Source organism: Alosa pseudoharengus, unplaced genomic scaffold (assembly GCF_046254945.1).
Source record: "Alosa pseudoharengus isolate Yale_2024_CS ecotype anadromous, Long Island Sound unplaced genomic scaffold, YU_APseudo_1.1 YU_APseudo_1.1_scf_1, whole genome shotgun sequence".
NCBI classification, from domain to species: Eukaryota; Metazoa; Chordata; class Actinopteri; order Clupeiformes; family Clupeidae; genus Alosa; species Alosa pseudoharengus.
In genome coordinates this window covers 45,876,288-45,902,479 of record NW_027468564.1, presented here as the reverse complement: position 1 = coordinate 45,902,479, position 26,192 = coordinate 45,876,288, and the positions used below count along the sequence as shown (strand labels likewise).

The window sequence follows — 26,192 nt, the reverse complement described above, 5'->3', positions numbered from 1 at the left end:
CCCAGGCTATAATCCACAAGCCCATGTGCAGGGGGACAAGATACATCTTTATAAGATGTCCTGCAGGGCCTGTGGATTGGCACAGGGAAGCCCTGGTGAGGGAAAGGAGGTTCCTCTCATTGCTAGGAACTTTTTGTATGAATGCAAAGGTTGGTATACTAACAGTGGATGCACCCTAAGTCATATTTCTGCAGAATGTCTTAGCTCTTCCATTTGGTCTTGTATTTATATAAGAAATTGCCTGAAATGTGTGTTCATGTGTCTTGTTACAGTGTCTTCCTATGTATGTGTCGAGTGTGGCAGTGTCAGTCCTTATGATGGTATTGAGGACGCCATTCTTAACATGGGGGCATATCTTGTCTCCCATGAAGTGCTAAAGGACTACATGTACCACTTCATGCAGACTGGGTGAGCGTTTTAACTCTGCAGTACATATCTGATCTGAAAGCATATGGCTGGATTTGTTCTGTGACTATGTTTGTTGGAACATAAAAGTGAACATTTCATGTAATACAAAAGTTAAACTTGAATATAGGGTCAGAAAATGATAATATTTTTTAATGGTAATGTACTGGCATGGCTTTAAATCTGAAAGCATCAGTTAAGTAACCATAACCATTTTCTATTGTATTTCAGAATGACAATGTTTGGATTTTATCAAACACTGATAAAACACATGGTGGATGCAGGGTGTGAAAATGCATGCCAGATTTTCGCATACCATAAATTTAAATTATCATGGTATGCCTTCTCTGAGCTGCTAGACATCTCTTTTGATACTGGTTTTGAGTGTCCTCAGTGCGGCCCCACACCTCAGGTAATTATTTGTGACGGCACAGCCCTGAGCTTCCGGCGTGAGCTTCTGCGGGATTTGCTCTTCCGTCCCAACGACACGGAGCGTCCGAGGCAGAAAGGGAGATAAGTACAAAAATAATTAATTACATAAATGGTTCACTGAGTTGCCAAGTAAAAGTAACACCACAATGTAATACATTACCTCATCATTAAAAATGGTGTGAATCTGAAATATGTGTGTGCCTTTGTGATGACCACATTATGTTAAAAAGACCTTGTCTAATTTAGCTTCTTCTTTTTTTTAAATCACCAGTCACAAGGACAGGGTGTTTGTCCCTAAGGCCAGAGGGTGTCAACTGATGAAGGTCTACTCAGACACAGGGCTGACAAGAGAGGAGAGTGTTGAAATTGTGTTGAAATTGTGGCCTGTGTTCCACCCTCTCTGTGGCCAGTTCTCCAACTATGGCCACAGAAATGCCCTGATGCCTTGGAGAAATTAATCAGGGCACTGGCGAAGAACAGTGCAGCATGTGCACTCCTTCACCCTTCACCGGAGCTGCACCATTTTGTGCAGAGGATGGCGGATGGAGCAGATGTAAAGCAGTCTTTTAATGACATGCTGTTTCTGCAACATCAGTGCCCTCTGTTTTTTGACATAATGAAAAACAATGAAGAGAGCCATGTACCGCCATACCTGAGGTCACTCCTCCTGGACCTGCTGGACAGAGCAGAAAGACCATTTGATGCCAGGGAAGAAATGCCTGAGGATCCATGTCCTGAGGATCCAAGCCTGCCACACCCCATGTCCTTTTTCCCTGCCCTGACAAAAGTAAGGGAGAGGGGGCACTATGTGGCAGACAAGCATGGAGTTCAACCTGCCTGCCGTAAAAGCACCAGTGGGCACCCCTCCCTACTTCCTGGAATATTCCTGGTGCATTGTTTGCATGGTTTGTAACTATTTCAGAATACAAGCACTAATTGTTGTCATCTTAAATTACAACTGAAGCATCCTCATTGCTGTCTTTGTCTCACTATCAGGAATATGCTACGGATTTGAGGTCATGGTGAAGTGTGAGTCGCCAGACACTCCATTTACTGTGCTCAGGACACGTTTCAGGGAAAGTAAGTAGAAATATCACAAACAGCATCATTCATTCATTGCACTTCCATGGCAATTGCACACGGATTATCTTCCTTTATGTATATTCCGTTATCTGTACTTACTTGAGTTTTAATCTTTTTGGAAACTTGTGTCTTTTACTCCACTACATTTGAAAGGCAAATACTGTACTTTTGACTCCACTATATTTGAAATATGAGCATGAATTACTCGTTACTTTGCACATTTGAAAAAGTGAACATCGGTCAGATGTTTTCGTTGGATGTAAGGAACTAAAGGTCTATTTAAGTTTTATGACTGACCAACCGTATTAATGACCAGATAAGCATTACATTACAATACATTAAAAATGACAAATACGTGTACTTGTATTGGAGTAATATTTATTGTGTTTATGTATTTATAATTTCACTTAAGTAAAAGAATTGTGTATTTCGTCCACCTCTGCCTTTACCAGTGCCCAAGGTTGTCGTGTATGACAATAGCTGCAATCTACACCAATATGCGTTAAACCGGGACCCAGTGCTCTTTAAGGACACATGGTTCTTGGTTGATCGCCTCCACTGGAGGAACCACACAGGTCAGGAATTAGTGAAGAGCATAAACCACAAAAAGAGCACTCTGAATATGACTATGAATAAATTCTTCAAAAGTTTCACAATAATGATTCTTCATTTGGTATCTTTATTTCCCCTTTTCTATTACAGGTTGTTCTGTGGGGTATAAATTGGCTGCCTATCCTCAATTTGATGGGATAAATTCGCAATTGGTGGAGCAATGCAATGCCTCACTAAAAAACTGAAGGGCCAGTTGTCATACATGTCCCCTGAAAATTTCACTCGCCAGCTAAAATTGTTCCTGTGGCAAAAAAACCAGGACCGGGTTTGAGGCAGGACTCTACCCCCCACCTCCCCCAGAGACAGGACTCTACCCCCACCTCCCCAGAGACAGGACTCTACCCCCCACCTCCCCCAGAGGCAGGACTCTGCCCCCACCTCCCCCAGAGGCAGGACTCTGCCCCCACCTCCCCATGACCTCCCCCAGAGGCAAGACTCTACCCCCCACCTCCCCCAGAGGCAGGACTCTGCCCCCACCTCCCCCAGAGGCAAGACTCTGCCCCCACCTCCCCATGACCTCCCCCAGAGGCAAGACTCTACCCCCCACCTCCCCCAGAGGCAGGACTCTGCCCCCACCTCCCCAGAGGCAGGACTCTACCCCCCACCTCCCCATGACCTCCCCCAGAGGCAGGACTCTGCCCCCACCTCCCCATGACCTCCCCCAGAGGCAGGACTCTGCCCCCACCTCCCCAGAGGCAGGACTCTACCCCCCACCTCCCCATGACCTCCCCCAGAGGCAGGACTCTACCCCCCACCTCCCCCAGAGGCAGGACTCTGCCCCCACCTCCCCATTACCTCCCCCCCAGAGGCAGGACTCTGCCCCCACCTCCCCATGACCTCCCCCAGAGGCAGGACTCTACCCCCCACCTCCCCATTACCTCCCCCCCAGAGGCAGGACTCTGCCCCCACCTCCCCATGACCTCCCCCAGAGGCAGGACTCTACCCCCCCTCCCCCAGAGGCAGGACTCTACCCCCCACCTCCCCATTACCTCCCCCCCAGAGGCAGGACTCTGCCCCCACCTCCCCATGACCTCCCCCAGAGGCAGGACTCTACCCCCCACCTCCCCCAGAGGCAGGACTCTGCCCCCTCTCCTCACCCTCTCCCTTTTACCTTATATGTGTTTATGTGTCTTGTCCTGCGTCTTTATCTGTTCATACTAACTGTATTTGTCTAGTCTTACTAACATCCCACTCGTGGCCTGTACCTTGTCGTGGTGAGTGGGCTTTATACCAAATCAGGCTTCAAGTTGTGTGGGTGTCTTTCTTCTAGACACAATACAATCCTCTGTTCCCACCCTGCTGTCAGGTTTATCTGTTTGAGGACATATACGTCAGACCCTTTTTGTAGATGCCATCAGTGTTGGAATTTCATGATAGTGTATCTTCTAGTATTGTTCCTATATTATTTATACTTCCCTACCACTTCCCCCTCAATAGTCATCTGCATGGATATGGAACATATTAGCAGTAATCAAGACCACCTAAACCGAGGCCAAATCATTACCAAGACCAGAGGGCATGCAGATCGAGACAAGACCAAGACCAAAGCATGGTGAGACCAAGTCAAAACCAACACCAGAAATACACTATTGTTTGAGTCTACATGAAAAGACGTGACTTCCTGTTTTCAATAGGGGGATTCGACTTGATGTAGTCGCCTGCAGCTGTCTTAAGCTGACTGCATAACGTGATTATTTCTGAGATTCTGATACCTTTTCAACCATAACGTGTGCACAACTCCGGGTTGAAAACGTATCAGAATGAAATGATCACGTTATGCAGTCAGCTTAAGACGGCTGCAGGCGGCTTCATCAAGTCGAATCCCCCTATTGTTCCTGTCTGTGTGTAGCCTCTGTCTCCTACAGGTGAGCTGGGTGCAGGTGTTCTGAGATGCGTTAACTACTTTTTGTCACAATCCAGGTTAATGTTTCTTGTGTATCATGTGTATATGTTCCTGTCATGTAGGGATGTCTTTGTATGTCTCCTGTTCTTCTTGAATTAAGACATGTATAACATGTACAATTATTTGTCCATGGGGTAAGTAAATGTATCTGAAATTAAGTGAAATTTACTTACCCCATGGACAAATAATTCTACTTATTTTATGTCTTAATTCCAGAAGATTTTGACTTATTTTAAGTCAAATAATTGTATGAGAAAGCTCAAAGTAAGTATCTTTATAAAGTACAAAGTAAGTATCTTTTTTCCTAACAATACAAACTAGATCTTTTTATCTTAATATAAGATTATTACACTTGGTTAGATATCAGTTTTTGCAGCACATGGTACAGAACACAGGGCACTGTGCCCTGTGTTCTGTACCATGTGCTGCTTTGTTTTCCCTTGTCATGTGCTTTTGTTACTTCCTGTGTTCTGTAATCTAGTTTGAGTCCACTTCCGTTCCACTGATTTGGTGTTTCGGTCCAATCAAAAATGCCTTTTGTTTTGCCTATTTGTCACAGTCGGGCATGATTTATTGTATAAGCTTTGAATGTTGTGTGATGCTTGGTTATGTCGCTTGTTTGGAGTGGGTGTGTAAGTTTCAATTTACTGTCACGTCTGCCCTGATTGGACTGGGGGATTCACGGGTTGATTGCTTATTGAAGCAATTAGGAGGGAAATGCATCCATTGAACTGCCCGTGGCTTCCTCCACTCTTGCACAACGGTGAAATTGTTAATGGGGGGAATTATTTGACTGTCATGCTGATTGCGGAACTGACTCCTCGACATGCGATGTGATGTGTTATCTAATGTGTGGCGTGTTGTGATCTCTACTGTTTGCTGTGATCTCTATTGCTTGCTGTGATCTCTATTGCTTGCTGTGATCTCTATTGGGTGTTGTGACCTTTATTTACTGTGGGGAAACTGATCTCATGTGTGAATACATTGAAAGTGAAGTGGGGGCATTTTTTTTGCATCAGTCATGTACTATCAGTATTTGTAAATGCTGTTTATTATTTATTTATTTTTTGTCTCATCTGGGGGTTGTGCTATCAGTGGTATTCTGTTCAGCCTGGGCCTTGGGAGGAGGGGTAGTTGCCTAGAATGTCGGTTCTGGTTTAGCTACTCTACCAGCCTGCCTGTCCTGTTATTGTGTGTTGTGGACCATGCTGTCTGTACAATAAAATAACATTGCCAATATTTGTGTGGTATTGTGTCTCCGAACCCGTCATTGGTGGAGTTAAGGCTACGACATATTAAATTGCCTATTCATTGTAAAGTTGTCTGTCTTTAATAAATGTAATATATGTTATTGCTACTCCACGTGTGACTTTTTCTTTCCTGTGATCGATCTTGCCCTGAGCCAGGCTATGTAATGCTTTTTGTAAAATGTCCTATGGAAACTCCCCATAGGACTTCTGGTAACCCAAAATGCCTTATTGTGTGGCAACCTCTTGGTGTAGAAGCATAATTCTGGTCTCAAATGAAAGGTAACACACTGAGGTTTCTTGTAGACTATTTGGATTGTATGTCCAGTTCTGATGTAGAATGACTACACAAATAATATATAATGGAATATGGAATAATAACACAAAACACTATTTTTGCATTTTCTTTGTTGGTTCAGATAGATAGATAGATACTTTATTGATCCCCAGGGGAAATTCAATTCAATGGGTGGGTATTAGATGGACTATACATCTGCACAACTAATATTGAATGAATATTCAATTTCTATGGGTTCCTGTGAATATTTCAGTACCCAATATGCTGCATCTACCTATTCCTAAGGATACACACTGCAGCTAAGGTAGGGAAGCACCAAAGGTGGAGGAGAGGGAAGTGTGCATTTTTTATACAAATTAATTAAGACATATAAAGATTAATCTGACAATGTAAAAATGCAGCCCAAACAAAGGCAATATCCTCTGTCTGTGGTAGTTTCAGAGGATGCTGCCTTCAGGAAAGTGCATGAAAGTATTGTAACTCACAAATATGGGTTTGTGTCTGTCAATTGTACCTAGGGTGATGAGAATTAGTCAACATATTAATGTTTTGATGATGAATTCACCTTTGGTGAACTTCCGTGTATACAAAATGCAGCCCAAACAAAGGCAATATCCTCTGTCTGTGGTAGTTTCAGAGGATGCTGCCTTCAGGAAAGTGCATGAAAGTATTGTAACTCACAAATATGGGTTTGTGTCTGTCAAATGTACCTAGGGTAATGAGAATTAGTCAACATATTAATGTTTTGATGATGAATTCACCTTTGGTGAACTTCCGTGTATACAAAATGCAGCCCAAACAAAGGCAATATCCTCTGTCTGTGGTATAGTTTCAGAGGATGCTGCCTTCAGGAAAGTGCATGAAAGTATTGTAACTCACAAATATGGGTTTGTGTCTGTCAATTGTACCTAGGGTGATGAGAATTAGTCAACATATTAATGTTTTGATGATGAATTCACCTTTGGTGAACTTCCGTGTATACAAAATGCAGCCTTTTCTTAGCCAACACCGCGCTCTCCCAATTATTCTCGTTTCTTTGTGGGTGCGTAATCCAGGGAACTCATAGAAAATAACAAATGGTCGCACTCCAAAAAGTATTTTCTTGCTTTTAATTCATTTTAGCACAGGGGTTAATTGACAAACGTTTCGGCCTGATGGCCTTCGTCAGTGTGTTACATCCCTATGGCTACTTCCTAGTTTTAAATAGACAAGTTTATTCAATTAGTAGCACCTGTCCTCATTAGCTCCGTGAATTCAACAGGCGCTCCTACACATCAGGCCTCACCGGCCGTTCATCAGTCGGAGCGCTTGGTGTCTCCAAAATGCAACACAATAATTTACATTTTAACAACGCATCACCACATATCTTATAGTCAGACAATGATAAATACATAAGACAATAACATGTCAGTGACACTCAGAATGACACAATCACAGAAATGACGACAGATCAAAGTCTTCATTCATTCCCTCTGGTGACATAGAACGTAGGCGATACATCCAGAAAGACTCCCTCTGAAGGAGCTTTTTGTCTGTATCTCCTCCTCTTCGAGGTCTTTGTACGTGCTCTATACCAGTGCATTTCAGATCTTCTAAAGTGTGATTTTTTTCTATGAAGTGTCTTGCTACAGGTGAAGTTATATCATTCCTAGGGTTTGGCTGATTTATGTTCACTCAGTCTTGTTCTTAATTGTCGCGATGTTTTCCCAACATATAATAAATGGCAAGGGCATTGCAAAAGATAAATTACGTTTTTCGTAGAACAATTTATTAATGAATCTATTTTGTACAATTCTCCCGTGTGAAAGCAGCTGAACGTATTGGTTTTTAGCATGTGTGGACAAGCAGCACAATTTCTGCAAGGGAAGCACCCCTTGATGAAGGAGGGCTTCCCTGTGCGAATGACGTCCGACCTTACCAATAGATTATTTAGGTTACTCGACCTTTTATGAGTGAAGAGAGGTGGTGCAGCAAATGTGTTATTCAAAGAGGTGTCTGTTGTTAGAATATGCCAATGTGTATTCACAATTGATTTGACAGGTCTTGATAATTTGTTGTATGTGAGTGCGTAGTTCACTGAAAAAGGACGTGTCTGTTTTTTTCCTTTCTTCGATAGTAGTTCTGATCTTTGCGATGATCTTACTTTCTCATAAGCTGGGGTCAACCATTCTTCAGGGTACCCCCGTGATCGAAATCGGTTAAGCAAAGTTACTGACTGTTTTTCAAATTCCTTGTCTGTATCGCAGATACGTCGGACCCGGTATAATTGGCTAAGCGGCAACCCTTGTTTCAGTGGCACTGGATGGTGGCTGTCTGCACTCAACAACGTGTTTTTATCGGTCTCTTTACGAAAAACTGTGGTGGATATCTGATTGTGTTGTTTCAATATTAAAACATCTAAAAAATGTATTGACTCCAAATCCCTCTCTGATGAAAATGTGATAGTCTCTAGTCTTGAGTTCAAAAAATTTGTGAACTCCAATAGCTCGGTCTCATTACCTTTCCAAATCAAAAAACAGTCGTCAATGTATCTTACCCAAAGTTTTATAAGATGTTTAAAAGGATTGTTGTTGTACACAAAATCCAGTTCAAATTTCCCCATGAACAGGTTAGCATAGCTTGGTGCCAATGGGGTGCCCATGGCTGTACCCTGCAGTTGTAGATAATAGTCGTTCTCAAATAGAAAGTAATTGTGGGTGAGGATAAACTCTGTTAAATCCGTGATAAAGTTCGTAGGTATGTCTATTGGGGTTTCAAGTAAGTAGTGATTTAAAGCTTCTAGACCATCTTTGTGAGGGATAGAAGTGTATAGGGAAGACACATCCAATGTCACAAACCAATCATGTTCATCCACATTTTGTATTAGTTGTAATCTATTCAAAAGGTCAGTTGTGTCCTTCAAATAAGATGGTAACTTCCTAACAAAAGGTTGTAAGTGGTAATCAACAAATTCTGACACTTTCTCGGTGAGGGAATTAATCCCTGACACAATAGGACGGTATGGAGGGTTCATCACGGATTTGTGTATTTTAGGTAACGCATACAATAATGGTGTGACTGGATTATTGTTGGTCAGAAACTTAGATTCTTTTTCTGTTAACCATTTCATGGCTAGCCCTTGATTTATCATGCGATCAATTCTATCTTTGTATGAGCATACAGGGTTCAGAGTCAGTTTCTTGTAGCAAGTGACATCACTTAACATGTTCTTTATTTTTTGTACATATGTTGCGGTGTCTTGAATGACTATCCCGCCGCCTTTGTCCGCTTTTTGGATGATGATAGTTGCGTCTTTTTGCAGGTTCTTCAAGGCGTCCCTTTGAGAGATAGTCAGATTGTTCTTTTGTTCCCTTTCAAATGTCTTCTTTTCTTTGAGCAAACAGTCAATGTCGTGTTCAACCAGACGGCAGAACGTGTTCACTGATGGGTTTTGTATCTGGGGTGTGAATGTACTCTTGGGTTTAAATCTTGGTGCTTGTGTTATTGGATTTTGTGGAGCAGAGCCAAAAAAGCCTTTCAGCTTGATGTTTCTTAGAAATTTAAACAGTTCAATCTTAACTAAGAATGGGTTGATCTTTGGAGATGGAACAAATGATAAACCCTTCTTAAGGACGTCTTCTTGTTCAATAGTGAGTGTTTTTTCCGATAGGTTAAACACTAGCTGATCATTCTCTTTATTAGCTTCAATGCACTGAATATGGTTGGAAATCACTTGCCTCTTCCGCTGCCCCCTTGAGCCCCTCCTGGTGGGTCGCGACCGGGTCTTTTGGTCCTTGATTTGCTTCTCATGGATCGTTCGGATTCCAAAAAAGATACCGCAGAAGAGGAGGAGGATGCCATTGAAGAGATGGAAGCTGTGTGTCGCCGGCCATGGTGGCGTGGATCACGCGGAGGTCTTGCTGGTCTGTTGGATAGCCATCTGTAGATGTTGTTGTCTTTGTAATCCATCGTGTCACGACGAAATTTTCGGAGTTTGAATTTCAATAGCTCATCCCGAAAGGTGTCCACTTGTTCTTTTAGTTTCTTTTGCATCCCTTCAAGGTCTTTCTTGCTGTGGCTTTCCTCAATTTCTTTCATGCAGTCTTGGATGGAGCTTTTTGTAGTATGTAGATCTTTGGTTGCCTGCTCTACAACTAAGAGCATGAGGTTCATTGAGCAGTGATTGAGGATCTCGCACCACTTTTCACAAAACTGTGGATCATCTCTGCCGATGGTCGGGGCTTTTTCGATCCTTAAACCTCTTGGAATAAGGTAAGATATGTGGTGATGCGTTGTTAAAATGTAAATTATTGTGTTGCATTTTGGAGACACCAAGCGCTCCGACTGATGAACGGCCGGTGAGGCCTGATGTGTAGGAGCGCCTGTTGAATTCACGGAGCTAATGAGGACAGGTGCTACTAATTGAATAAACTTGTCTATTTAAAACTAGGAAGTAGCCATAGGGATGTAACACACTGACGAAGGCCATCAGGCCGAAACGTTTGTCAATTAACCCCTGTGCTAAAATGAATTAAAAGCAAGAAAATACTTTTTGGAGTGCGACCATTTGTTATTTTCTACAAAATGCAGCCCAAACAAAGGCAATATCCTCTGTCTGTGGTAGTTTCAGAGGATGCTGCCTTCAGGAAAGTGCATGAAAGTATTGTAACTCACAAATATGGGTTTGTGTCTGTCAAATGTACCTAGGGTAATGAGAATTAGTCAACATATTAATGTTTTGATGATGAATTCACCTTTGGTGAACTTCCGTGTATACAAAATGCAGCCCAAACAAAGGCAATATCCTCTGTCTGTGGTAGTTTCAGAGGATGCTGCCTTCAGGAAAGTGCATGAAAGTATTGTAACTCACAAATATGGGTTTGTGTCTGTCAAATGTACCTAGGGTAATGAGAATTAGTCAACATATTAATGTTTTGATGATGAATTCACCTTTGGTGAACTTCCGTGTATACAAAATGCAGCCCAAACAAAGGCAATATCCTCTGTCTGTGGTAGTTTCAGAGGATGCTGCCTTCAGGAAAGTGCATGAAAGTATTGTAACTCACAAATATGGGTTTGTGTCTGTCAATTGTACCTAGGGTAATGAGAATTAGTCAACATATTAATGTTTTGATGATGAATTCACCTTTGGTGAACTTCCGTGTATACAAAATGCAGCCCAAACAAAGGCAATATCCTCTGTCTGTGGTAGTTTCAGAGGATGCTGCCTTCAGGAAAGTGCATGAAAGTATTGTAACTCACAAATATGGGTTTGTGTCTGTCAAATGTACCTAGGGTAATGAGAATTAGTCAACATATTAATGTTTTGATGATGAATTCACCTTTGGTGAACTTCCGTGTATACAAAATGCAGCCCAAACAAAGGCAATATCCTCTGTCTGTGGTATAGTTTCAGAGGATGCTGCCTTCAGGAAAGTGCATGAAAGTATTGTAACTCACAAATATGGGTTTGTGTCTGTCAATTGTACCTAGGGTGATGAGAATTAGTCAACATATTAATGTTTTGATGATGAATTCACCTTTGGTGAACTTCCGTGTATACAAAATGCAGCCCAAACAAAGGCAATATCCTCTGTCTGTGGTATAGTTTCAGAGGATGCTGCCTTCAGGAAAGTGCATGAAAGTATTGTAACTCACAAATATGGGGTTGTGTCTGTCAATTGTACCTAGGGTGATGAGAATTAGTCAACATATTAATGTTTTGATGATGAATTCACCTTTGGTGAACTTCCGTGTATACAAAATGCAGCCCAAACAAAGGCAATATCCTCTGTCTGTGGTAGTTTCAGAGGATGCTGCCTTCAGGAAAGTGCATGAAAGTATTGTAACTCACAAATATGGGTTTGTGTCTGTCAATTGTACCTAGGGTGATGAGAATTAGTCAACATATTAATGTTTTGATGATGAATTCACCTTTGGTGAACTTCTGTGTATACAAAATGCAGCCCAAACAAAGGCAATATCCTCTGTCTGTGGTAGTTTCAGAGGATGCTGCCTTCAGGAAAGTGCATGAAAGTATTGTAACTCACAAATATGGGTTTGTGTCTGTCAATTGTACCTAGGGTGATGAGAATTAGTCAACATATTAATGTTTTGATGATGAATGGGCCTGAAGAAAAACACACAGGAAAGACATTAGCAAAGCTACAGGCAGTGATCTAGATGAGCACTTCAAACAAAAGCAAAAGAGGTACTGCAAAGGACTATAACATAGGTATTCCAACCAACCCCGACTACATGTGCCAACCAACCCCGTGCATGGGGCAGGTTGGCACACGTGCACAACACCACTTTAATCATATACAACTCAAAACAAGGGATAATTTGTTGACATTGAATGTATGCATTTTGTGGCTGAGATCCCAAGTTTTCAGTTAATCACAATTTGACAATTTCAACGCATTGTAAGACGGAGAAATATAGCCGAGAGTGAAAAGTGTTCCAACCAGCCCCGGTCTCCCCTAATGTTTTGATGATGAATTCACCTTGAACTCACAAATATGGGTTTGTCTGTCAATTGTACCGGTGAAGATAATTAGTCAACATATTAATGAATGTAATTTGCTATTAAAAAATGCATATTTGCATATTTAAACATGTAATTTGCATAATCATTTTGAACCAGTTTATAAGATGCTGTTTACAAAGGAACCAACCTTTGAAGCCATAATTAGGCTAGAGGGAATTTAATAACACACACACACACAAGGTAATTGGGTCATATAGTAAGTACCCACATTTTTTTCAGTTTATTTTGATATTTCAAGAGTAATATGTTTGACAGATGAGTGAATTACGTGTAGCCTATACTGTGCATTTTGGAAAAATTACAAAAAATACCCGGAAAAAATACTTTGTAGCCACTTTTGTGATTGTGACCTTGGACTTCATTGTCCATTGCTACAGGTTGCTAGATAGAGCTGAACTTAGATGTCATGATCAAAGACGCTAGCGCTAGCCTACAATGTTTTGGTCATGATATGGATTTTATTTATTAGGCTACCTTTGAAAACGTAACAGTCTAAATTCACCCCCTTTGTCCCTAACTAAAGTACCTTGTTGCCTAGCTTAGTTCGGGTATTCCAGTCTAGTAATTTCATTATGTACTCCGTCTTCTGCTAAATACCATTCTGATTATTGGGCTACAAATATTAGCATGCATTAGCGAATGTAGCTAGATGTGCTTAGGTGACCTCCGAGGCTGGATTTCTAGCCTAGGCTAACTTTAATGCGCATTTTCAGCAAGAATTCCTAAATTGACAGCAAATACATGCAGATATGCATATTGCTTAAAAGGATTTTTCGAAATGTGTACAGGATATGTTAACTAACAGTAGGCAAACCCATCCCTGAGTATATAAAGAGATATTACCAAGAAATGTAAGATATTAATAAAGAGATATTACATCCTAGGATAGGCCTACATTATAAGAGCTATATCACACCAATGAAGTGATGATAATATAAGTGCAATGGTGATCTTCACAATGGATAACAATTTTATTTGCAATTTATTACCATACAGCAGACGAGCTGGCACAATGGGTGATTGTGAAATGCCTTTGGTTGACACTACAAATGTAAGTCGAGATGATGTCATAGCATGGAGCAAATTGGCAATGTAACCCCTTTCTAAAAAAGTTACAACATTGTATAAAATGTAAATAAAGACAGAATGTATATACAGTATATTACAATTACATGTAACATAGGCCTAATTGTTACAACAGAAAAATTGTAGGCTACCTATTTGGGAAATATGTCCATAGTAGGCCTACTGTATTTGTTGGCAATTTCAGCATACCAATTTCTTGGCAAGTTGATGTTGGAGTTATTTTTAAATCCTTTCATTTGTTTCACTGTTTCAACTAGACCAAAAAAAGAACGAGGAATTACTCTCATGAAAAGTCCCAAAAAAAATTAAAAAAGATTTTGTCCAAGGTGGGTGGTCATAATTTTCATATGTACACTATGGTTTTGAATACCTTTACCAGCATTTTTCTATAAAACAACTGTTTCCCTTCTCTGTTTTTATTTGTGCTTTTGTGTTAATGTTAATGTACTTTTGGTGAAAGGTTACCAAGATCGCTGAAGGACCATCATGCCCTTCGTTCATTTACATGTACATGGATAAGAAGTCCATCCATTGTGCTGGTAAGCTTTTGTTAATTCTCAGGTTGCATTTATTTGGGGTGGTTGAATTAGCCTTCCGTTGTAATATAATGCCTTTATTTGTCCCCCAGTGGGGCAATTAGTTTTGCAGCAGTAGGAGCACACGAAGTTACAAAAAATACATACGTACACATAGTATAATAAATAACATGATGCATGATCCTGGTCATTGGTGGGTAAACTACCTTTTCCTCCTGGCGTTTAGAAGGGAGACAGCAGAAGGAACAAAGGAGTGTTTGAATCTATTTATTTTAGCAAATGGGAGTCTGAGCAATGAACCTGGTGGTAGAAACTGAAACTGTTGATGCAGAGGATGAGAACAGTCAGACAAGATGAGTTTGCTTTCTTAAATAGCTGTTTGTTGTAGAGATCCTGTTAAGTTTCTTGTCTAAACCCAATAATAAGGAGGACAAGCTTGATGTTTTAGTTCCAGTGCTATATTTTTCAGCGTCATTATTTCACTATTGAAGGAATGCACATCAAATCTGGAGTAAAATTTGTTTAGCTCTTGTGTCAGAACCACATCTGAGGTGAACCCATCTAGTGAGACCCTTTCCTTCACATTGTCAGTCAGGCCGACCATAGACCTAATACTGTCCCATGCTGAACCCATATTGTTGTTGCTAAGCTTGTCTTCTAGTTTTCTTTTATAGGATAATTTAGCTCTCCAAATTTCCCGTTTGATTTCCTTATGTACACACATTAACTCAGCAGAATTTCCCTGTTTAAAAGCCTGATTCTTTTTATTTTATTTAAGGTATCTGCACACCCAATTACATTAATACACAGGATTAGATGTTAAAATCCCTTGTGCCAAAATCCAAGGTAAAAACACATTCAGAAGCCCCTGCTCAAGTTTAACTTTAAAAAGCACACTACCCACAAATCCGCCAACAAATGGTCACAAGCACAATGCAAATGGCCTATCCAACAGCAGTAGCCTATATAGTATGCGGCATGTCATTGGGGTTATCAAGTGGGCACCCTCATTCACCGATGTTTCGTTAAATTAGGCCCACGACACCTCATGAAGGCTTAACAGTGAAACCAGCGTCCTGGAGACACTCCCCTCCATGCTACCACCATATTACCACATTGAAATATCCAATACTCAAAATACTCTTAACCAGCCCAGGCATGGTCAAAGTTGGCTAGGTCGGTCCGTCCCGTTGATGTGGACTGAACCATAAACCATAAAGAACCTTAGCCAAGTACCATCACCCTAGGCACAGCCCATCACAAACACAAAACAAATTAGCCAGTTAGCTTAGCCCATTATCTTAGGCCCCATCCCAAACACAAAACAAATTAGCCAGCAGTTAGCAGTTAGCTTACGCCCCATGCTGCCCCATATTACCACAACAAGCATCCAAATACCCTTAACCAACCTAGGCATGGTTTAAGTTGGCTAGGTCGGTCCGTCCCGTTGATGTGGACTGAACCATAAACCATAAAGAACCTTAGCCAAGTACCATCAACCTAGGCACAGTCCATCACAAACACAAAACAAATGAGCCAGTTAGCTTACCTTAGCTTGCGCCCCAGGAAGGGTAATTTCTCCTTACCCACCACCAAAACAAATGAGCCAGTTAGCTTACCTTAGCTTGCGCCCCAGGAAGGGTAACTTCTCCTTACCCACGACCAAAACAAATGAGCCAGTTAGCTTACCTTAGCTTGCGCCCCAGGAAGGGTAACTTCTCCTTACCCACAACCATTCGCTTGCCCGTTCTGCTGCTAAGGACATGTTACTAACCACCTGCCTTAGACTTCGACCACAAATGCCCAGTTCAGACAGCAAGCCAATAGCAGATCTGGCCACAAACCCACGTGCACCGATTTCAATAGGCCTTAATCGTGCACTCCAACCTCGCTTAGCTGCCTCCTCTGCTATTTCAGTATATTTAGCTCTCTTCAGCTCATTGGCCACTTCCACTCTGTCTTCCCAAGGAACAGTGAGTTCAATGAAGTAAACTATCTTCTCTGAATCCGACCATAGAATTACGTCAGGACGTAGCTTAGTACTCACTATATGTGGAGGTACCGCCATCTGCTGGCCAAGATCAACCTTCATTTCCCAGCCCGCCCCATTTTTCAACTGGCCGGTTTTACACCTGGCCTTCGCGGAACAAGGTTTATCCCCCTGACGTACAAAGTTAATTTGCCTTACCCCTTTACTAGCTGCTAATGAATTGACTTCTCTTCTTTTATCCTCTATTGCCGCTGCCACACATTTCAATACCTGGTTATGACGCCACGTATACCGCCCCTGGGTGAGACTTACCTTGCATCCTGATAGGATATGGTGGAGACTGCCCACACACGAGCAAAGTATGCATTTATCATCCTCACCAAACCATTGACTTAAATTCTTGGGAGATGGGAGCACATCATATGTAGCACCTAACATAAATCTGATCTTACTAGCTTCCATGCCCCATAGATCTTTCCATTTAATCTGTCTTTTTTCCACCCCTTCCCAGTTCACCCACTGCCCTTGTTTTGCCTGCGACACTGCCTTAGTACATCTTACAGCCTCCTCCTGTCTATGCATTTCCTCCACTACCATTTTCCTCTTTTCTCCTGCAGAAGCCTTACTCCACAAGGGTTTACTTGCACCCACCCCTAGACCCCCCCGCCCGTGCTGCACATGGCCCATTATATCTCTATGCTTCAATGCTGATTGAGCTTGCTTAACTGCCTGCTCTGGGTTCCACTTCCTCCCTGCATTAACTGAGGGTGCAACTTTCCTCACCACTGGGTCCTTGGACTGAGTAAGAGTCAATTCCAATCTAGCCTTAGCACACTTAAATTCCTCTGTCAGACTAGATATTGGCAACTCTACAATACCCTTCCCATACAAGGCTACACTGCTTAAGCAGCGTGGGACTCCGAGCCATTTTCTGACAAAGGAGTTGATCATTTTTTCCAACCTCTCTACCTTTGACAGAGGAACTTCATAAACTGTCAATGGCCACATTAGCCGAGGCAACAAACCAAACTGCAAACACCACAGCTTGAGCTTACCTGGCAGCCCCGACTTGTCAATTTTTGCAATACCTTGCCTAGTGACCTGTCTCAAGTCTTCAACCTGTGATTTATCACTAAGGCTTGCATCATACCACCTTCCCAGGCTCTTCACTGGTTTCTCCAGAACTGTGGGAATCACCTCCTTATTTATAGCAAACTTCTTATCTGTTACCTTCCCTTTAATAATTGAGAGACTCCTAGACTTACTTGGTTTCACCTTCATTCTGGCCCATTGCAGATTACTATTTAACTTACCCAGCAACCTGTTGGTGCATGGAACGGTTGTCGTCAAGGTTGTCATGTCGTCCATGAAAGCCCGAATCGGGGGGAGGCGTGGCCCTCCCTGCAACTTCTCCCCGCCCACTACCCATTTTGAGGCCCTAATAATGACCTCCATTGCCATTGTAAAAGCAAGTGGGGAGATGGTACATCCGGCCATGATTCCTATCTCAAGTTGTTGCCAACCTGTGGTGTAATCAGCTGTAGTAAAACATAATTGAATATCCAGAAAGTATGCTTTTACTAGGCTTTTAATGCTACCTGGGATTCTGAAATAATCAAAGGCCTCCCACAACAGACTATGCGGCACAGACCCAAAAGCATTAGCCAAATCCAAGAACACAACGTGCAGGTCTCTCTTCTCACGCTTTGCTAATTGAATTTGGTGCCAAATCATGCTGGTATGCTCTAAGCACCCGGAGAAGCCAGGAATTCCAGCTTTTTGCACCGTGGTATCAATTAGTTTATTCCTTTCAAGGTAATTTGTCAGTCTCCGTGCCACCACACTAAAGAAAACCTTCCCTTCAACATTCAGTAGACTAATTGGCCTAAATTGATTAATCTCCACTGCGTCCTTTTCTTTGGGAATAAATATTCCCCCAGCCCTCCGCCAAGCCTTGGGAATACTCTGCTTTTTCCAAACTATCTTCATTAATTGCCATAAAAATCTTAAAACATCTGGTGCACTCTTATACAACCGGTAGGGCACTCCATTAGGTCCCGGGGCTGAAGAGGCCCTTGCACGTTTTATTACATCTTGCACCTCTTTCCACCTTGGTGGACTATCGTCGCATTGGCTACTTAATTCACCAATAGGTGGGATATCAGCAGGAAGTACCATCTCCCTGAACCTCTCCCTATCTTTGTGCACTCCCTCTAAATACTCCTCAAGCTTCTGCTTAGGTTCCAAAAGACTACCAACTCTTCTGCATTACGAATAAAGACTTAACAAACTTAAATGGGTCTTTATAGAATGCTAGTCGGGCTCGTGATTTCTTCTTCCTATTTTTCCTAATATTTTCAGCTCTTCTTAGCACTACTAACCGCTCCCTCACATCTGCCTGTAGACAGTCAATACCTTCCTTCTCATCATCTGTAGCTTTTCTCCACTGCTTCTTAAGCTGCCTCCTCTCCTTGATAAGTTTATCTATCTCCTGCTGGCGCCTAGATTTAACTACCTCATGTAGCCGTTTTGTCCTTCTCTCAATAGTCCCAAATCTTTCCTTACCATAGCTATAAATAATGTCTCCCATTTTCTCTAATTTGCTTTCAGCCGTCCCCTTGAGCTGACCCAGGATACTGACCAAATCACTATTAACATCTTCCCACATTCTACATTCTGCTGCGCCTGGCCATCTAACCCCAGGCCTATGACCATTAATCTTCTCCCTCCTTGGCTGACTGGCCTCTCTCTCTGCCTCAGTGCTAGAACTTACCTCAACAACAGGGGTACTGATGTCCTGCGAACTGTGGGTTTCTTCCTGTCGCTGGACTTCAACCGACTGACTTGATGCACTTCTTAAGAAATAGCTATCAATGCGGGGACCCTGTGTTCCCTCTACCAAGCACTTCTTTTTCCCTTGATGAATTTTCAGGCCCTTTAGACTTGTAACCTTCTGCCAACCACACACACACATCTGCAGCTTTTTCTCAGTTTTCTCTGAACTAGTGGCTTCCACAAACATGTTTTCCTTACTCGTAATCAAATTCGTTCCAGGGTCAGTAACCATGTCTATCACAAGTGAGTCATCTTCCGCCCCTGCTCTCGCTGACTCTAGGGGTATTTTTTCATTATGTCGTACTGTAGCTTAGTAGGGTGCAGCCCATAGCTTAGTGAAGCCTGGGCTACTGCCACAATGAGCTGCTCACCCATTGTAGCCCCCGCGGGGTCTATTCCCTCCTGTCAGCCGTCTTTCCGTGCTGTCACAAGGTCTTTCCCTAGTTGCCAGCTGCCCTATTCACAGCAGTCACTAGCCTACGCTAGCTTCAGCATTACATTAATACACAGGATTAGATGTTAAAATCCCTTGTGCCAAAATCCAAGGTAAAAACACATTCAGAAGCCCCTGCTCAAGTTTAACTTTAAAAAGCACACTACCCACAAATCCGCCAACAAATGGTCACAAGCACAATGCAAATGGCCTATCCAACAGCAGTAGCCTATATAGTATGCGGCATGTCATTGGGGTTATCAAGTGGGCACCCTCATTCACCGATGTTTCGTTAAATTAGGCCCACGACACCTCATGAAGGCTTAACAGTGAAACCAGCGTCCTGGAGACACTCCCCTCCATGCTACCACCATAGTACCACATTGAAATATCCAATACTCAAAATACTCTTAACCAGCCCAGGCATGGTCTAAGTTGGCTAGGTCGGTCCCTCCCGTTGATGTGGACTGAACCATAAACCATAAAGAACCTTAGCCAAGTACCATCACCCTAGGCACAGCCCATCACAAACACAAAACAAATTAGCCAGTTAGCTTAGCCCATTATCTTAGGCCCCATCCCAAACACAAAACAAATTAGCCAGCAGTTAGCAGTTAGCTTACGCCCCATGCTGCCCCATATTACCACAACAAGCATCCAAATACCCTAGGTTAAAGGCAGAGGCCAAACTGTTTCTGTCTTGTAGGTCCAGGTCACATGAAACGATTTTTGATGGACCCAACAGTCCTGGCAGCATTCAAAGAGGCCTGTGGCCAACAGCCGACAAACTTGGCACCACGAGGTAAAGAAACCTGTTTGACTTCATGAGATTCATTGGACCATGTTTTTTAAATTGTTTCTGTGATATAGATGCAAGTAGTTTTGAAAACGGCTGAAAAATGTTGTGCAGGACAAACCAGAGAAAATGCAGAGAGTGAGGATGGCACTCTGAATCTACAGGGGATGGATCCTGAGGCCATACCTTACCATGGCCTTAAAAGCATAATTTCCTCACTTGCAAAAGGTAATTTAACTAATTTCCTGATTATGTCATATCTTTTGGCTTACATCCCACACAGCGTTACAATTACAAATAACCCAACATAAATTAAAATTCTAATTAAATTTGTATTCTCATCTGTTACAGGTACAAGGTATTTCTGGAAGGATGAAAACCGCCTGCCCTGGTGGCCAGAAAACTTGCCCTTTATCTCACCTAGCCAAAAACGTAAGAGTATTCAATGTTGAAAAAGTTATGTCTTTTAATTGTGTATTTCAGGTATTATCAATAAAATTACAGTTTTGTTGTTTTGATTGAGTAAAGATAAGTCAAACAACAACACCAAATAACAGTCCTACTGAAATTAATGGAGGGAAAAATCTTCATATATTTTGGCATGTTTTCAAATTTGATTTTAACATATTGCGTTTTATCTTTCCAGATTTGTTTGTTGAGACTGGTTGAGACTGGAGACAAGTTGTCACACCAAGAACTTTTAATAATTATGCGTGCATATCAACAGCATCTCAGCAGTGAACAATAAAAGCCTGTTTGTTCAGTCTATCCTGCTAGCTTCCTGTTTAATAAACATTCCTACAGCAGTACTGAATGTAAGTCAGGTAGTCAATAAGGCAAGATAATGTGGATCTTCTGGAGTTTCTTTTGCAGGGGCTGTGGCAACACTCTCATTAAGGTGACCGTGGGTCTGCTTCAGTGATGACAAAAGTTGACAACCTGGAAAGTCAGAATCAGAAAGAATCAGAAATAATCAGCTGTACAATGCGTTTCTCGAATTACATTATGGGCCTATGTACGCCTTATGATGCACCAAAGTCAGTAGGAAGGTGGGGCATGTCTTAATGTATATTAATTGACATCTAGAGGCTATAGGCTTTAAGAAAATATATGGTTTAGGTGGTCAATTCAGCTGTCCCTTAATAGTATAGCCCAAGATGTGTCAGCTGTACAATGCGTTTCTCGGTCTACGTTATGGGCCTATGTACGCCTTATGATGCACCAAAGTCAGTAGCAAGGTGGGGCATGTCTTAATGTATATTAATTGACATCTAGAGGCTATAGGCTTTAAGAAAATGTATGGTTTAGGTGGTCAATTCAGCTGTCCCTTAATAGTATAGCCCAATATGTGTCAGCTGTACAATGCGTTTCTAGATCTACATTATGGGCCTATGTACGCCTTATGATGCACCAAAGTCAGTAGGAAGGTGGGGCATGTCTTAATGTATATTAATTGACATCTATAGGCTATAGGCTTTAAGAAAATATATGGTTTAGGTGGTCAATTCAGCTGTCCCTTAATAGTATAGCCCAACATGTGTCAGCTGTACAATGCGTTTCTCGGTCTACGTTATGGGCCTATGTACGCCTTATGATGCACCAAAGTCAGTAGCAAGGTGGGGCATGTCTTAATGTATATTAATTGACATCTAGAGGCTATAGGCTTTAAGAAAATTAAAGGGCCTATATTTAGCACAGCGACAACCATATCTAGCAAAATCACAGTAAAAGTAATGTAAAAGTGACGTAAAATACCAGTCAACTGTCCTCTGTATCCACCGCTGCAATAGACCATGATGTGAGGATGCACTCCATAACACAGCTGTTAATGGAAGCAAGGACTGAGTTGTCAAGGCCAGCATGCTTCAGCCTCTTCAGGAAGTAGACAAATGAGTAGCCAAACAAGGACAATCAAGGCCTTGCTTGCATGCTGGCTGTCTTGTAGTTTGACACCACTCTCCTTTCTGTGAGTTTTCTGCTGGAGTCATATAATGAAATACAACCCATACATCAGGATATCAGGAGCAAGGATCTGTGAAAACATAAGTAGAGGGGGGTGGGGGTGGGGGGGGGGCATAAAGATATGTCGAGAAAACATTGCAGGACCATCCCTAAACAACACATCAGGACACCTTTCTTTCCTTTTTCATTTGATCACTACTGCAATTCATAGACATATGTTGTATACAGGTGAGACAAGGGTAAAACTGATGTGGGTATTTATTCTATTATAGAATAGGCTACTAAAATATAACTCCACAACTTCAAGTGTCAACACTGTAGTTTTGGAGGAGTATTTGTAGTTCTTATGCAGGAAAATCAGTATCTACTTTGGACATTAAAAGCTGCATGCACTACGTAGTACACACATGCGTACAATGCATTATTTTGGAGATAGAAATGTTGTTGTACTTCTTTGTTTTGCCTATAACAGAATTTTTTGTCACATGAATTACCCAGACCAAAGAAACCAAGCTTATTACGTGAAACTGACCTGCTTATAATTATGACCGCCGCTAGCGAAGCTAGCGAAGCGGTCATATAGGGATTGTCAAAGTTTTTTTTTTTTTTTTTTTTTTTTTTTTTTTTTTCCCGTCATCTACTTCCTGAAATTTTGGTCAACGATACCCGGGGCACCGAAACACCAGGGCACATGAAATTTGGTGGGTATGTAGCCCCACTAGACTTTTACGGAAAAATTTCGTTTGGTCCCCGGGGGCCACTCCCCCTCCGCGCTGGGCCCCCCGAAACCCAAAAAATGCAGTTTTTCCTCAATAACTACCTGAACCGTGGCACCGAGGATGAAGAAATTTTTATGGTATGTTGGTCTCAAGGGCCCACATCAACTTAGCCCATAATCACTCATTTGTGATTTGCACCCCCCCGGTAAAAAATGAAAATGCAATATCATTCTGCTTTAATCGCCCCTCTCTTCAGTAAAGACGTTCAGAACTGCACCAAATTTTATGTGTATGATTAACCTGACATTCTCTGGGGGTATGCCAAGTTTCGTAGAATTTCATCCATGGGGGGGTCTAAAAAATTAAGTTATGTGTACATTTAGTGACTCTACACTCATTGGCCTGTAGATGGTGGTGCACACATATACACATGCACACACACACACAGGCACCCACATACTATCGGTATTAGAACGGCCGATACATAATTACAAATTCAGTAGGATTAAAAGAAAGCCAAAATAAATATTCATCATCATCATCATGGCTGCATTTCCAGTATTGGCGATAAGTAGTCGTTTGTCCACTAGATGGCGCATCGTTGCAGTGAGACGTAATTTTGTTGGAAGTTAATCTTAAATGGGTTGGAAAGACACTATGCTTCCTACAAGGACAAGACTGTAGGCTACAGTAGTTTACCGCAGAGAACGTCTAAGGGTAGGATGATTTCTGCATGACATGTAATTCCCATTTCCTATTGAAGCCGAAATAAATCTGAGAATGTTTATCGGACATGCTTGTTTTTTACTGCAGGTAGGCTACGTTAATCCTATCAATAGCAGAACGTAGGTAAAATAATGTTACCGTTAGCATGGTTGAGTGATGGAGGCCAATTTGATTATTGATGTATTTGTAGAAAACCATAAATGCGTTTATAAGCTACCAAGCAAATCGATAACAGCACTAATTGTATCTTTCGACTGTCATCTCATTTGCTTATGACCATAACCTAGGCTACTAACAGGAGCTAAGTGAGTTAGCCACAACACGTTCGCTACGTGATGGTTTTTTAATGGAAAATATATAGGCTACCTGAAAGATAACCTGTCTATGATATCATAGATATCCCGTGATGATCTACAATCTCCATTTAAACCAGATGTTTTAGAGCGCACGTTGAGATGTATTCAGGGCAGGGCTGTACCTACACATATTTGTTGCACGTGCTACAAAAATCATTCTTTGCGATGAATGATTTAGTACTAACGTTACAAGGGTCAGATACAGTTTTGCCTATGGCTATTCCGTGAGACTGAGGCGCTTTTTGTTTGTTCGAAGTGCGTGTTTAGGGTGTGAGAGGGGAGTCGATGTGCTTTGATTCCAGCTTGGTAGTTGTAGTCTATGCGATTAAAAAACACGTGTGTGTGAAGTATCCAAACAATGATAACGCTTTCATTATGGCTGCTTTAGCCACAGACCTTGAGCTACTGTACAGTGGGCTGGGTTCCGTTTAGAAGTGTCCACTTCATTCGCCCTTTCCGTGATTCACAGCTACGTGAAATGTATTACTACTGATATGCAAAACTATTAACTTTTTCGCCAAGAGGTGGCAGCTTGATACTGTAAGGTGTAAGCCATTGGTTCCAACGGAGATTTTATTTGGGTCGCCAGCATAGCCTAGCGACAATTTGTGTTGTGTAATAGGCCTAGCATAGGGCCTACCTTATATAGCTTATAGTTTGTTAACAGTCACGGTTTTGTCATAACTCCCTCTATGCATTTTTGCATTTAGAATAGCTCTAAAACCGGGGGGCGAACACGTCGCAGGGGGGGCGCCAGTGCGTGGATATCTCAATCGCAAAATTAAACAATATTTCTATCGGGCGCCTATGGACTAGGCTGGGTGAAAATCAAAAGATTGCGTCAAAAGATTGAGCTTAACCATTGACCTCATGGTTGCAAAATGCAAGGGAACATGAATCAGCATATTATTTGCACAAACAATAACGGAGAGTAGCTCTTCAACTTTGCCCGTTAAAATGTGTATGAACAGTCTCGCAACGCATTTCATGAAGGCCCTTTGGACATGTCAGCTAGTTATTTGCACCACTGGGAAAAACGGCATTTTGTTTTAGACTACTGGTATTTCATTTGTGCATTGACAATAAAGCTGAATATCATTTGAACTAGATGACTAAACTTATGCATATGTAGAAGAAGAAACATTCACAAAAATCCATGACATGACCTCTCTTCTTGATAGCTGTTGAAAACTGCATGGAACTGACAGGGATTGTTTTGTTTAATAATAAATAAATAAATACATTATGCTGCTACCTTCTGCTTTTCCCAAATACAATGTAGCCTACAGGTGTACCTTTCATCAGTCCAGTTGCAATGGATGGACTGTGATGAACTGCCCTACTTGTGATTGTTTAGAGATTTTAAAGGTTTTATAACAATGTTACAGATTTTTTGGCCCAGAAACAAATCTATTCACCTTTGCAGCGCCAGTAGGCTACTTTGTGTGCGGAATGTGTGCAAACACACATTTCAAACAAGCATACACAAAAGTTTCAAGAGTGGGGAATGGAGTAGAAGATGGAGACAAATTCATTAATATGATTTATTTTCGCGGAATGGATGTGCAGGACTGAGCGGCGGTCATATTTTGTACCGCTACGCGGTACATCTAGTTTAATGTCAAACACCATCTCAACTAATTGAAAAGCAGGATTGTATCACCATGGCACTCATTTCGATAATTTAACCATAACGTGTCGTGAACAATGATTTATTTGGCTAATTATTACGTATTTGTCCACGTCTTTTACCATTATAAGACATTGAATTGTACTAAGAAATTGCTAATTTCAATTACCCAGAGCCAAAGAAACAAATAGCTTATTACGTGAAACTGACCTCATTGATTGTATCACCATTGCATTCATTTTGATACTTTAACCATAACGTGTCGTGAACAATGATTTATTTAGCTAATTATCACGTATTTGTCCGTCTTTTACCCTTATAAGACATTGACTAAGAAATTGCACTAATTTCGCGTGATTCTAGTTGTTTTACAGCATGAAGGAGTTTTAGTCAGGATAAGTATCCCTATATTTTGTTCGAAACAACAAAAAAACAACATTATTATTTACTAAATTTACGTAGTTTAACTTACCTTACCCCACACAGCCAGCTCTCGCTCTACGATGCGTTTCCGCTTTCTTGTGGTGGCGTGTGTCACATGACAGCAACCAGCCTATCACACTGGGGCTCTTATACGGGGCTCTTCTGCGTTTTTCGAGCGTTTACATACCTCG

General features: G+C 41.7%; 1 long non-coding RNA gene across 1 annotated transcript; it reads right to left on the bottom strand.

Moving 5' to 3' along the window:
• Positions 1-20,872: 20,872 nt before the first annotated feature.
• LOC143104456 (uncharacterized) lies at positions 20,873-26,171 on the bottom strand. The gene is made up of 3 exons (XR_012983075.1): positions 26,051-26,171; positions 21,941-22,217; positions 20,873-21,124 (listed from the first exon to the last, which is right to left on the bottom strand). It is a non-coding gene; the product is annotated as an uncharacterized LOC143104456 (long non-coding RNA).
• Between the last annotated feature and the right edge of the window lie 21 nt (positions 26,172-26,192).